Consider the following 17,719-nt stretch of genomic DNA (forward strand, 5'->3'; position numbering starts at 1 on the left):
AAGAGATATGAAGTCTCCAATAAGTGCTATAGCTGCAAGATGGAGGAGAATAGTTCTGTCAGTGAGCATATACTCAGAATGTCTGGGTATAACAATCACTTGATTCAACTGGGAGTTAATCTTCCGAATGATAGCGTCATTGATAGAATTCTTCAATCACTGCCACCAAGCTACAAGAGCTTCGTGATGAACTATAATATGCAAGGGATGGAAAAGACAATTCCCGAGCTCTTTGCAATGCTAAAAGCTGCGGAAGTAGAAATCAACAAGGAGCATCAAGTGTTGATGGTCAATAAGACCACCAGTTTCAAGAAAAAGGGCAAAGGGAAAAATAAGGGGAACTTCAAGAAGAACAGCAAACAAGTTGCTGCTCCGGAGAAGAAACCCAAGTCTGGACCTAAGCCTGAGACTGAGTGCTTCTACTATAAGCAGACTGGTCACTGGAAGCGGAACTGCCCCAAGTATTTGGCGGATAAGAAGGATGGCAAGGTGAACAAAGGTATATGTGATATACATGTTATTGATGTGTACCTTACCAGAGCTCGCAGTAGCACCTGGGTATTTGATACTGGTTCTGTTGCTAATATTTGCAACTCGAAACAGGGACTATAGATTAAGCGGACACTGGCTAAGGACAAGGTGACGATGCACGTGGGAAATGGTTCCAATGTCGATGTGATCACCGTCGGCACGCTACTTCTACATCTACCTTCGGGATTAGTTTTAGACCTAAATAATTGTTATTTGGTGCCAGCGTTAAGCATGAACATTATATCTAGATCTAGTTTGATGCGAGACGGTCATTTAAATCTGAGAATAATGGTTGTTCTATTTATATGAGTAATATCTTCTATGGTCATGCACCTTTAAAGAGTGGTCTATTTTTGATGAATCTCGATAGTAGTGATACACATATTCATAATGTTGAAACCAAAAGATGCAGAGTCGATAATGATAGTGCAACTTATTTGTGGCACTGCCTTTTAGGTCATATTGGTGTAAAGCGCATGAAGAAACTCCATACTGATGGAATTTTGGAATCACTTGATTATGAATCACTTGGTACTTGTGAACCATGCCTCATGGGCAAGATGACTAAAACACCGTTCTCCGGTACTATGGAGAGAGCAACTGATTTGTTGGAAATCATACATACTGATGTATGTGGTCCAATGAATGTTGAGGCTCGTGGCGGATATCATTATTTTCTCACCTTCACAGATGATTTGAGCAGATATGGGTATATCTACTTAATGAAACATAAGTCTGAAACATTTGAAAAGTTCAAAGAATTTCAGAGTGAAGTTGAAAATCATCGTAACAAGAAAATAAAATTTCTACGATCTGATCGTGGAGGAGAATATTTGAGTTACGAGTTTGGTTTACATTTGAAGCAATGCGAAATAGTTTCACAACTCACGCCACCCGGAACACCACAGCGTAATGGTGTGTCCGAACGCCGTAATCGTACTTTACTAGATATGGTGCGATCTATGTTGTCTCTTACCGATTTACCGCTATCGTTTTGGGGTTAATCTTTAGAGACGGCCGCATTCATGTTAAATAGGGCACCATCAAAATCCGTTGAGACGACACCTTATGAACTATGGTTTGGCAAGAAACCAAAGTTGTCGTTTCTTAAAGTTTGGGGCTGCGATGCTTATGTGAAAAAACTTCAACCTAATAAGCTCGAACCCAAATCGGAGCAATGTGTCTTCATAGCATACCCAAAGGAAACTGTTGGGTACACCTTCTATCACAGATCCAAAGGAAAGACATTTGTTGCAAAGAATGGATCCTTTCTAGAGAAGGAGTTTCTCTCGAAAGAAGTGAGTGGGAGGAAAGTAGAACTTGATGAGGTAACTGTACCTGCTCCTCTATTGGAAAATAGTTCATCACAGAAACCGGTTCCTGTGACGACTACACCAATAAGTGAGGAAGCTAATGATGATGATCATGGAACTTCAGAACAAGTTACTACAGAACCTCGTAGGTCAACCAGAGTAAGATCCGCACAAGAGTGGTAAGGTAATCCGATTTTGGAGGTCATGTTACTTGACCATGACGAGCCTACGAACTATGAGGAAGCGATGATGAGCCCAGATTCCGCAAAATGGCTCGAAGCCATGAAATCTGAGATGGGATCCATGTATGAGAACAAAGTGTGGACTTTGGTTGACTTTCCTGATGATCGGCAAGCCATCGAGAATAAATGGATTTTTAAGAAGAAGACTGACGCTGATGGTAATGTTACTGTCTACAAAGCTCGACTTGTTGCAAAAGGTTTTTGACAAGTTCAAGGGGTTGACTACGATGAGACTTTCTCACCCGTAGCGATGCTTAAGTCTGTCTGAATCATGTTAGCAATTGCCGCATTTTATGATTATGAAATTTGGCAAATGGATGTCAAAACTGCATTCCTGAATTTCTGGAAGAAGAGTTGTATATGATGCAGCCGGAAGGTTTTGTCGATCCAAAAGGTGCTAACAAAGTGTGCAAGCTCCAGCGATCCATCTATGGACTGGTGCAAGCATCTCGGAGTTGGAATAAACGCTTTGATAGTGTGATCAAAGCATATAGTTTTATACAGACTTTTGGAGAAGCCTGTATTTACAAGAAAGTGAGTGGGAGCTCTGTAGCATTTATGATATTATATGTAGATGGCATATTGTTGATTGGAAATGATATAGAATTTCTGGATAGCATAAAGGGATACTTGAATAAAAGTTTTTCGATGAAAGACCTCGGTGAAGCTGCTTACATATTGGGCATCAAGATCTATAGAGATAGATCAAGACGCTGGATTGGACTTTCACAAAGCACATATCTTGATAAAGTTTTGAAAAAGTTCAAAATGGATCAGGCAAAGAAAGGTTTCTTGCCTGTATTACAAGGTGTGAAGTTGAGTCAGACTCAATGCCCGACCACTACAGAAGATAGAGAGAAAATGAAAGGAGTTCCCTATGCTTCAGCCGTAGGCTCTATTATGTATGCAATGCTGTGTACCAGACCTGATGTGTGCCTTGCTAGAAGTTTAGCAGGGAGGTACCAAAGTAATCCAGGAGTGGATCACTGGACAGCGGTTAAGAACATCCTGAAATACCTGAAAAGGACTAAGGATATGTTTCTCGTTTATGGAGGTGACAAAGAGCTAGTCGTAAATGGTTACATCGATGCAAGCTTTGACACTGACCCGGACGAATCTAAATCGCAAACCAGATACGTGTTTATATTAAAAGGTGGAGCTGTCAGTTGGTGCAGTTCTAAACAAAGCGTCATAGCAGGATCTACATGTGAAGTGGTGTACGTAGCTGCTTCTGAAGCAGCAAATGAAGGAGTCTGGATGAAGGAGTTCATTTCCGATCTAGGTGTCATACCTAGTGCATCGGGTCGAATGAAGATCTTTTGTGACAATACTGGTGCAATTGCCTTGGCAAAGGAATCCAGATTTCACAAGAGGACCAAGCACATCAAGAGACGCTTCAATTCCATCCGGGACCAAGTCCAGGTGGGAGACATAGAGACTTGCAAGATACATATGGATCTGAATGTTGCAGACCCGTTGAGTAAGCCTCTTCTACGAGCAAAACATTATCAGCACCAAGACTCCATGGGTGTTAGAATCATTACTGTGTAATCTAGATTATTGACTCTAGTGCAAGTGGGAGACTGAATGAAATATGCCCTAGAGGCAATAATAAAGATATTATTTATTTCCTCATATCATGATAAATGTTTATTATTCATGCTAGAATTGTATTAACCGGCAACATGATACATGTGTGAATACATAGAAAAACATAGTGTCACTAGTATGCCTCTACTTGACTAGCTCGTTAATCAAAGATTGGTATGTTTCCTAACCATAGACATGTGTTGTCATTTGATTAACGGGATCACATCATTAGGAGAATGATGTGATTGACTTGACCCATTCCGTTAGCTTAGCACTTGATCGTTTAGTATGTTGCTATTGCTTTCTTCATGACTTATACATGTTCCTATAACTATGAGATTATGTAACTCCCGTTTACCGGAGGAACACTTTGTGTGCTACCAAACGTCACAACGTAACTGGGTGATTATAAAGGTGCTCTACAGGTGTCTCCAAAGGTACTTGTTGAGTTGACGTATTTCGAGATTAGGATTTGTCACTCCGATTGTCAGAGAGGTATCTCTGGGCCCTCTCGGTAATGCACATCACTATAAGCCTTGCAAGCAATGTTGCTAATGAGTTAGTTACGGAATGATGCATTACGTAACGAGTAAAGAGACTTGCCGGTAACGAGATTGAACTAGGTATTGGATACCGACGATCGAATCTCGGGCAAGTAACATACCGATGACAAAGGGAACAACGTATGTTGTTATGCGGTTTGACCGATAAAGATCTTCGTAGAATATGTAGGAGCCAATATGAGCATCTAGGTTCCGCTATTGGTTATTGATCGGAAATAGTTCTAGGTCATGTCTACATAGTTCTCGAACCCGTAGGGTCCGCACGCTTAATGTTACGATGACAGTTATATTATGAGTTTATAGTTTTTGATGTACCAAAGGTTGTTCGGAGTCCCGGATATGATCACGGACATGACGAGGAGTCTTGAAATGGTCGAGACATAAAGATCGATATATTGGACGGCTATATTTGGACACCAGAAAGGGTCCGGTGAGATTGGGACTATACCGGAGCTCCGGGAGGTTATCGGAACCCCTGATAGGTATATGGGCCTTATTGGGCCTTAGTGGAAAGGAGGAAGAAGGAGCAAAGGAGGGGGCGCCCCCCCCAAGCCCAATCTGAATTGGGAGGGGGGCCGCCCCCCCCCCCCCTTTCCTTCTTCCCTCCCCTCTCTTCCTTCCCTCTCCTACTCCTAATAGGAAAGGGGGGGGCCAAACCTACTTAGAGTAGGATTGCCCCCCCCCCTAGGGCGCGCCTCTCCCCTTGGTCGGCCCCCTCCTCCTCCCCCCTTTATATACGGAGGAGGGGGCACCCCATAGACACACACAAGTTGATCTCCGTGATCGTTCCTTACCCGTGTGCGGTGCCCCCCTCCACCATATTCCACCTCGCTCATATCGTAGCGGTGGTAGAACATCATCACCATCACCACGCCGTCGTGCTGACGGAAATCATCCCTGACACCCTGCTGGATCGGAGTCCGGGGATCGTCCTCGAGCTGAACATGTGCTGAACTCGGAGGTGCCATACGTTCGATACTTGGATCGGTCGGATCGTGAAGACGTACGACTACATCAACCGCGTTGTTCTAACGATTCCGCTTTCGGCCTACGAGGGTACGTGGACAACACTCTCCCCTCTCGTTGCTATGCATCACCATGATCTTGCGTGTGCATAGGATTTTTTTTGAAATTACTACGTTCCCCAACAAAGTCGACGCGCAGCAACGGCGGTGGACCGCGGGGAGCGGCAATACGGCCCGAAGGGGCGACGTAGCAGCGGCGGGCAGGTCAAGGCGATGGCGGAAGACGTCGGGGCGGCGGCAGGGACCGCGGGCTGCGGCGCGACAGCCCGAAGGGGCGGTGCGGCGGAGAAGCGCGGGTCGGTGCAACCGCGGGGACGACCTCGGGATGGCAGCGTGGACCGTGTGCCACGCTCGCTACGGCCTGAGGGGGCGATGCAGCGGCGGCGCGAGGGTCGGTGCTGCCACGGGGACGGCCTGGAATGAACGGCCTCAGGGCGATGATGGACCGCGGGCCGTGGCACTACGGCCCGAAGGGGCGACGCAGCGGAGATGCAGGTCGGTGCAGCCAGGAGAAGAACCACGGGGCGGCAGCGCTGCGGCCCGACGGGGCGACGCAGCGGCAGCCCGCTGCTCGATCAGTAGAGGGGCGCGCTGAACTCGGGACGGTCTTCGTGGGGCCTTCGGAGGCGCGCGCAACAGACGGGCCAGGTCGATCGCACGGCGTAGATGAGGTGGGTCACGGCGGCGGGCGGGTGATCAATCCGATCGCTTGCGAGGTCGGGGACGCCACTCAGTGAAGACGGGGTGGCGGCGGAGTCCAAGATGAAGCCGGCGAGAGCGGGCGGTAGGGCGGCTATGATTGGCCGCCGCATGGCATGGGGCCGCTGTGTCGGGGTGATGTAGGAGTCCCGGTCGGAGCAGGGCGGTGACGGCCGGCGTAGATCGACGAGCGGTCCGGCGCGCGAATGGTGGCGGTGAAGGGCCGTCGCATGACGCGAGGCCGCCAGGTCGGGGCGACCTGTGGGCAGACGCGCGGATGACGCGTCAGGCGGCCAGGTCGGGGCGACCAGCGGGCAGACCGATCGCGCCGGTGTTGGAGTAGAGGCGCACGGGGTCGACGGCGGCGGTGGGCAACGCAAACCGATCAAGATTAGATCGGAAAACCAAAAAAGAAACCGACGATCAAGATGATCGGCGGGAGAGAGAAAACCCCGGAGTAAGGGCTCGGGGAAAAGACTCTCTAGGGAAGTCGGCCAACACGGCCGGCGGATGAACCCTAGGTACGGGCAGTGCGGCCCCCGTTGGCGGGCATGGAGGCCGACCGCCCCGGGGGCGGCGCGCAGGTGCGAAAGCGGTGGCGGCTAGTGTTTAGGATCGACTTGCGATAGATACCATGTTAGAAGGGAGAGAGGGGTTTGGTGGAATTGTTCATTGTATTGCTTGAGCCTCGTGGGCATATATATATAGGAGTACATGATCTACTTGGAGTACAAGGCAAGCCAGAATATTTCCTAGTCTAACCTATGTTTCCTAATACAATCACGTTACTCAACATGTTAGAAGGGAGAGAGAGATTTGGTGGAATAGTTGTTGTATTGCTCGAGCCTCATGGGCATATATATAGGAGTACAAGGTCATCTTGGAGTACAAGTCAAGGCAGGAACAAATCCTACACTATCCTATGTTTCCTAAATAAACATTATACTCAACATCCCCCGCAGTCACAACGGTAGCGACGCAGATGATGAGACTGGAGAAGAATCTGAAGGCAAGACGACGGACACCGCCCACAGTCGTAATGGTCGATGCATCGCGAAAGTCGTGGCTATAGTGGAAACCGACGAGGTTGCTCAAGCAAGGCGGTAGCCCTTTGTGCCGTTTGTCGATGTAGCCGAGAGCGTGGCACTACTAGGGAAAACCTTATACACAAAAATTTAGCAACAACGCGGGTCAAAAAAAGGCACTAGTGCTAGATAGCAGTAGCGGTTGAAAAAAACCCGCGCTGCAGATACAATTGTAGCAGTAGCGCGTGTGGCCGTAAAAACGCTACTACTAATATTCCCATTGGTGGAACGATAGGCTACGCATAGCAGTAGCGGGCTTGGAGGAAGCGCGCTACCGCTAGGGCATGAGTAGCAGCGTGTTTCCTAAGAAGAGTGCTACTGCTAATGGAAATAAAATAAAATGAAAAACAAATAGAAAAGTAATGAAAATGAAACAAACAGAAAAATGAGAAAGAAAAAAATAAAATGTAAAGCAAAATAAATGAAAAAGCGAAAAAACAGAGAAAGGCATAGTTGCAGCGTGTTTTCGTAAGAGGCGCTATAGCTAACATAGTTGCAGCGCATTTCCTAGACCCCCGCTATAGAAATAGAAAAGGAAATAAAAAAAGGGAGAAAATTACATAGTTATAGCAGTAGCGCGTTTTCTAAAAAGCGCTATAGCTACATTAGCTATAGCGCGTTTTGCGAAACGCGCTGCCGCTAATTTTGACTTAAACCAAAAAACCGTTTCTCCCCGGCCACCACTTGCCCCCAAATCTCTCGACCCACCCCGCCGCCATCTCCCCGGCCGATTCGCCGTCGCCCCACTTCGCCGCCTTCTCCTGCCGAGGTCGACGCCCGCGCAGCCACCAGAGCCGTGCGCCGTCGACGCCACCGGAGCCGCCCCCAGCGCCACGGAGCCGCGCGGCCTCATCAATGCCACCGGAGCCGCCGTCGACGCCAGCGGATCCTCCCTCGCCACAACTGCCTCCATCGCCATCACCGGAGACGCCTCTGCCTCCCTTGCAACCACCGGAGCCATCCTCTGTAAGCCCTCGCCCCTCCTCTCTCTCTCTCTCATGCATAGGTTAATTATCTAGGTTATTTAGGCAAAAATTTAGTTAGGGCTTTGACAGAGAACTAGTCAGGTTAACTAGTTTAATTAGGTTAATTATCTAGGTTATTTAGGCAAGTTTTATTTTAAAGATGATCCCTTCCTAGACTTTTATTGTTGATTATATCTTTTCATTGAAGTGGTCATGTTATATCTTTTCATTGAAGTGGTTCGATTGTGCCCAAGTGGCTTTGTTGTTTAAATGAAGCTGAGTGGCCTATATATGTTTTGCCGGAATGTTGATTCATTTCCGTTCCGGCAAATTTCAGGTTCTCGATTTGTCCACTTTTTAGCAAAGGTCATGCCGAAATTTTCCGTGAATTTCGGCATGACTTGTGCTACAAACTAGGACATATCAAGTGCCCGGGATTTGCCGCACCAGGAAGGAGTCAACGTTCCTGCAAAACAATAGGCCTTTTTTATGTCATTATTCATTTTATTAGGTCTAGAATTAATTGACTAGATTTAATCATAGGAAACATGGCTAGCAACGATGAAGGACAGGGTTCTGGTGAATACGACGACGTCTACCGGGCGGCAGACGAATTTTTTAGCCTTACCGACGATCAACCGATGTTGTTGCTGGGCCCACCGGTGGCATCGGGTACTGAGACCGACACGCAGACCGGTGCTGAGCCTGAGACCGGCGTTGAGACTCAGACCGGCATCGAGACCAGCGCTGAGACTGAGACCGATGCTGCCTCGGGGAGCGTAGAACCGAAAGCAAAGAGGCAGCGGCTTCCTAACAAACTCAGGACTACTAGACTGGTGGTCACGGAGGTGGACGACGGCAATTTTGAGCCAAAGGCGCCCGAGGAAGGGCGTCGATGCTACGACAATCAAATAGGCTGCATCTTACGGACAATCGCCACCATCAACGATGAGAAACTACAAAAGATAGAAAATATGAGGAGCTCCCTCCTAAAGAAGTTTCACCAGATATTCTTGTTCCCGAGCCGGAATGAGAAGGATTATGAAGATCCAGACAAGGACCCGACAATGAAGAAGATAAACAAACACGCCATGACCAAGTTTAGCGACGCGTTGGCCGCCTGGAAAACTCGAGTGAAAGCAAAGATCATTGACAAGAAGGAACCCTACTCCGAGATTGTAAAGGATAATCCGACAATCATGGAAGAGCAGTTTCAAATATTCAAGAAGGCTTGCGAGGCCGAAGCTGCCAAAAAAAAGTCTAAGTACATGAAGGGGCTTCAAGAGAGGAACATTGGGAGCCACCACCTCGGAAGCCGTGGTTACGGCGGAAAGAGGTCCAAATGGGACAAGGAGGACGCGGAAGCCGCGAGTCTGGGCATCCCAGACCCCTTGGCGGATTTCACCGTCCCGCAGGAGCATGACGTCCTGAGGGCCCGGCACCGTTGGGACCTAGTAAAGAAGGTTTACGAGACAACACCGGTCATTACGGAGTTCATGAGACTGGTGGTAATTTTAGTTTCTGATCAACTCGACTGCACACATTAGTCATATTTGTAAACGATCCTTGTGCCTTTTGCAGAGAGAGCAGCATCGGATTGCGGCCGAAAGCGACTCGCCGTCTGAGGCATTGGCGAGGCCCAAGTGGGACACTCCATTCAACCGGGCGTTGAACATATTGAAACGACAACCGGTGGATACTCGACCGTCGTATGGACGCGTGCACGGTGTCGGAGACGGTGCCACGTGGAAGAAGTACTACCGTGAGACCACGGAGGAGAGAAAGGAAAGACAGAGGTTAACTGAAGAAAACATCAACAAGAAGGTTGAGATTGCGGTTGAGAAGAAATCATCTCAGACAGTCGCAACAGTGGTAGCTGCCGCAAAACAGGTGGTTGCAGATTTGTCTACTTCCTTGGTGACGGGTGTTTTCACTTGGACAAGGCAAAATCCAGAAGCAAATGCAGAGGACTTTCCCCTTGCTGACTTCTTGGGAGCACCTGCTCCCGCACCGGCTCCCGCACAGGCTCCCGCACCGGACGTGCTCGGCGGTGCTTCGTCTTTGGCTGAGCTCGACGCCCTCACGGTATCTGTCACACCGGCCCCCTTCAATATAAATGTATAATCTCCCGTTTTCGTTGCCTTTCGGATGTCTCACGTCGCAGACTTTTCTTTGCAGGCCGACGAAACCCCGTGCACCATATTGTACACCATCGGCGACCAGAAGGTGGATGTGGGGAAGGCGACGATAATGGAGCCGAAGGAACCATTGTTCCACAGCTGGCCGATCCCCCCGAACGTCTTCAAGGTTTCCGTGGCCAGTGTCGAACTGGGCCACGAGAATTTGCCTCCTCCAATACTACTGGTGGATGACGAGGAGACACCGCGGTGGCTTGGTGATTGTTGCAATGGGTGGGTCCTGTTGTGGCCAAAGAGTCTGCTTCGTCTGGAGGCGGTCGGGAGCACACCCACGAGCACGCAGCCTCAGCAAGGTATGAACATCAACACCCCACCTACCCAATTAGCGTCGGGTGTCGGGTTGGGTGATAGCAGACGGGGTAAGGAGGAGGCTCCATTAGTCGCTGATGACGTCATCATGGATGAGGATGAGGACGACGGTGGCGCTGAACAGTATGTCTATACTGGCGCCTCCTCAGGGTTTGAGCGTCATGAGTCGGTGCCTGAATTGCCGGTAGTAAAGAAGTCTAGGAAGAGAGCGAGGGAAGGCAAAAAAACCGATTCTATGATCCAGCCGCCTCAGCAGTCTCGGCTTCAGGACTGTATAGATATCCCCGATGCGGATAAATGGAATATCCCCGGTCAACCAATCCTACCTGCAAGAGCGCCAGGGGCCAGATTCGGCGATCTAAGGAGACTTCATGACGATGTGCTGCGGGTAGAGAAAGGCCTCATCGCCTCGACAGATCCAGGATACCCACTCTACGTGGTTAACATTCCGCGGCAAATGTCGTACGTCGACAGCTTCCCCACGGATAAGTTCTTCCTCCAATTCGATTACATATTCGACATGTTTCACGTGAAGAAGCTGGATTTTACGTTTCTCTGCCTTTATGCCTTGCACATGAACTACATCATCGGGTTTGAGCAGATATCTCATATCTGTGTCGCTGACCCATACTACATGCACGAGGGCTTCTTGAGAGTCTGCACAGAGCACCGTGTATACGCGAGGGAATACATCGTCAATTTCATGCTCGCCAATAAGGACAAGGAGGCGATTCTCGTGCCCTATCATCCCGTGTAAGTCATGTCATCTGCGCTGCTATCCTTCCTTCGATTTCAATCATTCATTTGCACGGTGGAGGCTAAGTAATTTGAGGTTTACTTATTTTGCGCAGCGGCGGGTGCGCCGTCCTCATCATCCTATACCCCTGATTCTCCCACGCTCTTTACTTGGACTCGTCAAAGAACATTCACAAAAAGGATTACACCCACATCAAGGATGTTCTCGATAGTGCTATGTTTTACTACCAAGCAAGGGGTGGACATGTTAGGGACAAGAAGAGAAGGGGCGGCAGGCTCGCCTTCGGCCATAAGACCGACTTCTGCTGCATCCAGCAACCCAACGATTCTCTTAATGATGGATTCTATGTCCTACACCACATGCTGGAGTACAGACGGGATCACCAGAACCTTCGCATGTCACCTACATCCGGCGATGCCCATATTCTGCAATGGGCAAAGAACGTAGGAGATTTCGAGGATCATCGACTTCGAGCCGAGTTCTATCACATCCAGCGCGAACTTGCCCAAATCATCATGAAGGAGGTCGTCGGAAAAACAGGGATGTTCTACGAAGAAGGACAAATGTCGCGGGAAGACGTCCGAACACGGGTAGCCGCTCAGCGTCTCGACCTGAAGCCTTTCATTAGGCTCGGGGACTATCTCCCCGACATGGATGGATGGAACAACATGTTGGAGTGATTGTCGATATATGACAATGTGTCAGTTTAGTCCATACTTTCTGTATGACAAAACTTTGAGTTATGCACGGTGAAACTTTATTTGTGATGTAATTAAACCGTCCTCCTCCTCGACTAGCGAAATCACTCTAGTTAGGGCATTTTGAGGTACGATGAACTTTGTTATTTATGCTTATGATATGTTGTTTCTATTTTTGCCAAGTCTGTCTCTTTCTGTTGCTCAACTATATATATAAATATGTTGCATATCATCAACTCATGTGACGATGCAGGTGCATAGATCATCGATGGTGAATAAGTGCTACGCCAGGAGTATATATACGACAAGTGGCCCGAGTGTCAGGCCCAGGTGTAGCGGGTTTCCGGTTTCCGAGCGACAAGCAGTAGTTAGTTTAGGTTCACGCTAATGCGAGAGAGGGATACGAACTCATGTACTCAAAGTGATAGCTCTTCTCGCGTATATCATTGTTTAGATGGATGACGATGTATTTGCAAGTAATCGAGACCTGTATCGCTATTCTCGAGATAATGACGAGAGACCACTTTGTGTTGGATGATGATTATGATGAGACTATTTTTATGTATATGCTATGATTACATTTGTGATCTCGCAGGCATTTGTATGTGTATCATGATGACATTTGTATGTGCTAAAGATTCTTCTATAAAGCATGTTCAAATACAAAACAAATATGCCGAAAAAAACAAAAACTACTAAAATTAGCAGTAGCGAGTGTACGAAAGTTAGCAGTAGCGCCGCGATAGCAGTAGCGCGTCCAGCCAGAGCGCGCTAGAGCTACTAGCAATAGAGAGCTTACACTAAGCGCGCTTCTGCTACACTTGTGTAGCAGTAGCGCTCTATGTGTTAGATGTAGCGCCACTCCCCGCGCTACTGATACACCTAAAACCCACGCTGCTGCTAGCCTTTTCCCTAGTAGTGTGGGTGGTGGAGCCGTGGTCGAGGTAGCTGTGCGAAGAATGCCGTGGTCGATGTCGAGTGAGGGTGGCCGGTGTCGAGGAAGTCGCCGTGGAGCCGCGGGCACAAGGGAGCGCCGAGTTAGCATGGGCACGGTGGTGTCGAAGTAGAGGTGCGCCGGGAAGATGACCATGTACTCCTATATATATGCCCATTTGGCTCAAGTAATACAACAACTATTCCACCAAATCTTTCACTCCCTTCTAACATGGTATCTATCGCAAGTCGATCCTAAACCCTAGCTGCCGCCGCTTCTGCACCTGCGCGCCGCCCCCGGGGCGGTCAGCCTCCATGACCGCCACCGGGGGCCGCGCCGCCCGTACATAGGGTTCGTCCGCCGGTCGTGTTGACTGGCTGCCCTAGAGAGTCTTTTCCCTGAGCCTTGCTCTGGGGTTTTCTCTCTCCCGCCGGTCATCTTGATCGCGCGGTTTCTTTTTGGTTTTCCGATCTATTCTTGATCGGTTTGCATCGTCCACCGACGTCGTCGACCCCGAGCGCCTCTACTCCGACCCCGCCGCGACCAGCCGGCCTCTCCTCCGACCCGGCGGCCACGCGCACCGAGGCGGCCCGTCAGGGTTAGCCGCCGTCCGCGCGTCGGTCCGCCCGTCGCACTGCGCTGGCCGTCACCGCCCTGCTTCGACCGGGATACCTGCATCGCCCCGACCCGGCGGCCTCGCGTCATGCGACGGCCAATCATAGCCATCGCTTGTGTGCCGGCCCGCCCATCGATCCACGTCACCCGCCTCCGCCGCGTCTGTACGGCGGCCCGGCGGTCTACCTCGCCGGCCTCGTCCTTGGCTGCGTCGGGACTGCTGTGCCAAGCAAGCCAGAATATTTCCTAGTCTAACCTATATTTTCTAATACAATTACGTTACTCAACATCCCCGCAGTCACAACGATAGCGACACAGACGGTGAGACTGGAGAAGAATCCGAAGGCAAGCCGACGGACAGTCTTGAAGGAAGGGTGCGCCAGGGTTTGCGCATGTGCGGTAGCCCCAACACGTCGTCATCTTCAGCAGCAAAAGATAGAGAGGGCGGCTGGCTCCGTATCCGGCCGTGCGGCCGTAGCTTCGGTCACCATCATCGAGAGAGGTGGAGGGAAAGGAGAAGAGAGTAGAAGAGAGAGGGGAAGAACTAACCATGAAAGAAGACGATCGTCACCTCCACAGACACTTCGCCGGCCCGCGACGCTCGCTCACTGGCCTCCTGCACAAGGAAGAAGCCTTCTTTTTTTTTGCGGGGTACAAGGAAGAAGCCTTCGGCTGCCGAACTTCTGCTCCCGTACGTGGGAAATGTGGGAAATGTGTTTTCGCACGGCTGTTCTATTTGTATTTTTTTTGTTTTTCGTTTCCCCTCGTTTTATGTTGTTTTTAAGTTTTCCATTTTTACTTCGTTTCTCATTTATTTTATTCTATTCTTGTTTCTTTTCCCTTCTTTTCCATTTAAATTTTTCTATTGCGTAAAAAACCATAAACATATTTTTATTGATAAATAGATGACTATTTTCTTTTTAAAATACATGAACATTTTAAAAATATGAAAACTCCATGTCTTGTGTTTTTTTAAATATCCATCATTCTAGAATATAAGGTGTATTAATTTCCGTGCACGTCACTCGTTTGAATGTTTGACCAAGATTATAGAATAAAATAACAACATATGCGATACCTAATAGATAAAATATGAAACTACTTTTCATGATGGATCAAATGATATAAATTTGGTATTGTGGATATTGATATATTTTTGTAAAAACCTGATCAAACATGCATTCATTTGACTTTTAAAAAAACAAATACACATTATATGAAAGAACGGAGGGTCCTTTTTAAATCATGTTTTTTCGATAAAGAATGCACGAAATTTTGAAATTTCGTGAGCTATTTTAAAATGTTATGAATATTTCTTAAATGTCATGAAGATACTTTTATGTATGAACACATTTATAAAAACACATGAACATTTTTATAAAATGTCATAAACATTTATTAAAATGCATAAAAAAATTTAACTTTCATTAACGTTCTTCTAAAGGCATGAACATTTTTAAAACTAGTAATAGAAAGCTGTGTGAACAGTTTATAAAAACTACATGGAAATATTAGTGAATCTTTACCCAAAATATACTAATACTACTTACTAGTAGAAGGCACGTGATATGCACTTAGGCTCTTGGTTAAACGGCAAAATTGATATCCGTCTTTACATGATGAATACATAAGGGCGACTCTCAAACCGCCTGCATACATCCGAACTCAGCTGTTCGGATCTTGAAAGCCATCCAATGTCAACCCCCATCCGTCCGCCGTGCAGTCTGGACCATGATTTTCCTTCAAACCAGAACTAAACAAGGGGGGCTTCGCGGGAGTCCGGACAAGAGAAATGTCAGACTCTGAAGCCCCTCCTCCCGGCCCACCAAAAAGGAAGGCAGAGCTCGTGCTTTTGTAGCTACCCGCACTATTTCCGCGCCAAAACCCCCACTCTCTTCTTCAATCCTCCCCCACTCTCCACCCAATTCCTGTCCTTTTCACCCACCCTCTCCTTCCTTCTGCCCTCGGCGCATGGAACCAGAGAACCTGTCGGAGATGGAGGTGGCGGAGGTGCCGGAGGATCCGAGCATCACGCTTGCCTGGAAGATCAACTCGGTTGCATGGCAAACTTGTCGCGTTAAAGCGAAGGCCGCAAAGGAGGAGAAGCTCAAGAAGCGGCTGGCCGTCGGTGGGCGTGGTGGTGGCAGTCAGGGCGTCAGGCGTGGTGGTCGCGGATGTGGTGGGGGTCGGGCCTTGGCCGCGGTGCCCCGACAGTGACGAGTACAAGCACTGAGCGAGCCGAAAGCGTGCCACCGTCATCACTCGTTCCTCATCAGAGTCGGGCAAATATTGATGTAGTAGATAGACGAAAAGTCGTCATGCTAAGGCGCAAAGGATCAACACACTAAAACAACAATCCTCACCGATGAAGAGAATTGTAGAACAGAAGAATCCAATATGTAGACACGCGGACGCAGACAAAGGAAGACTGGAACCAAGCAGATTCACCAAAGATAAACACCGACCGAATCCGGCGTGATCCGACGGAAATACAACCCCACACGTCCTTCGACGATACTAGATACACCATTGGGGTGGAGGCTTGAAGGGGAGAGTTGTTGTCCTGAAGCCACAGAGAGTCGATACATTGACTACATTGCTGAGTAAAAATGGATCTGAATTGATTCTTTGATTTGCTAGTGCATTACATAATATACAACGGGTAACTGATAAACACCTTCCCCGCATTTTCTTTTTTGATAAACACCTTATTTCTAGTGTTTCATGGGCTTAATTTCTTGACCAAATCTATATTCCGTAGGGCCCAAATACGTACTAAGAGCACTATTTTTTCAGGGGAGCAACTAATTAACGAGCGCTCCTTCGGGAGCCTCGCAACGATCAGCGCCACTTGGCGCGCTTTCAGCCATTCGCCACGTGTCGCGCTCTGGACGCTCCATCCGGATTTTGTTTTTTTATTTTTTCGCACGCGTTTTTGGCTTTTTAAAGGGGTTTTTTTGTTTTTTTTCACGTTTTGGTTTTCCACCGGTCTTCCCTAGCTTTTCGACCAAAAAAAAAATTTCAAAAAAAATTATTTTACGCAAAAAAACGCATTTTTTTCGCGAGTCATGGTTTTGTTTTCGCGAGAGGCACGGCCGTGCCTCTTGGAAACGAAAAATTCGCGTTTTCTGTTTTTTTTTGTTTCACGAGAGGCACGGTTTTGCTTCCGCGAGAGGCACGGTTGTGCTTTCGCGAGAGTCACGGCCGTGCCTTTTGGAAACAAAAAAAACATGTTTTCTATTTTTTTTCGCGAGAGGCACGGTTTTGCTTTCGTGAGAGGCACGGTTGTGCTTTCGCGAGAGTCACGTTCGTGCCTCCTCGAAAACGGAAAAAAACGCGTTTTCTGGTTTTTTTCTTTCGCGAGAGGCATGGTTTTGCTTCCGCAAGACGCACGGTTGTGATTTCGTCAGAAGCACGGGCGTGCCTCTTTCGGAAAGGGAAAAAACCCGTACTCCCGTTCGGTTTTTTTGTCCGGGTTTTTCATGAAAAAATGTTTGTCAAAACCTATCAATATGGGATCTAGTTTTGAAGATCTCGAAGCGTGGAATCCAACGGCGAAAGCGGTTCGAGATTTGGACGCACGGTTTAAGAAATAAAACATTTTGAACAAACAGATCTACGAAAAAAGAGAAAACTTCCAGGTTGCGACAAGTGGCGCACATGCAGCGCACCACTTGTCGCAACCTGGGAAAGTTAGAGTGATCTCCACAAGGTGTACTTCTTAATTAGTGATTTCGTTTTTTCACTGTAAAAAGTAAAATAAAACACAAATTTGCTATACTAGATTAAAAGGCTACCGGCGCACACATGGGAAGATGATCATTGCACTTTGGTTTGCTTGCCTTCAGTCACCAGGACCTACATGGCAGCGTCGTCGGATGAGCTTCCGCGAAGCTTCCCATCGCCATGCCCGTTCACGCGCATACACTGCAACCTCATCGCAAACACCTCGCGGGCCTCCTCCATTATTTCCTCCCGGCGCCTCGATCTGCTCCAAGAGCACTGCTATGCATACGATATTGGGTAGACGATATGTGCACGACAATGCATCAGTTCCATCCATTGCATGGCAACAGCCGGCAGCAGACCCTTAGATGCTTATCGTGCACTGGTCGTGCACATATCTGTCGTTTGCACAGCAGATCCGCTGCTCCAACAGTCGAGCTCCTCACCATGGCGCTCGTGTAGCGGTTTC

The sequence above is a fragment of the Triticum dicoccoides genome, chromosome 7B, assembly GCF_002162155.2.
Source record: "Triticum dicoccoides isolate Atlit2015 ecotype Zavitan chromosome 7B, WEW_v2.0, whole genome shotgun sequence".
Taxonomy (NCBI): Eukaryota; Viridiplantae; Streptophyta; class Magnoliopsida; order Poales; family Poaceae; genus Triticum; species Triticum dicoccoides.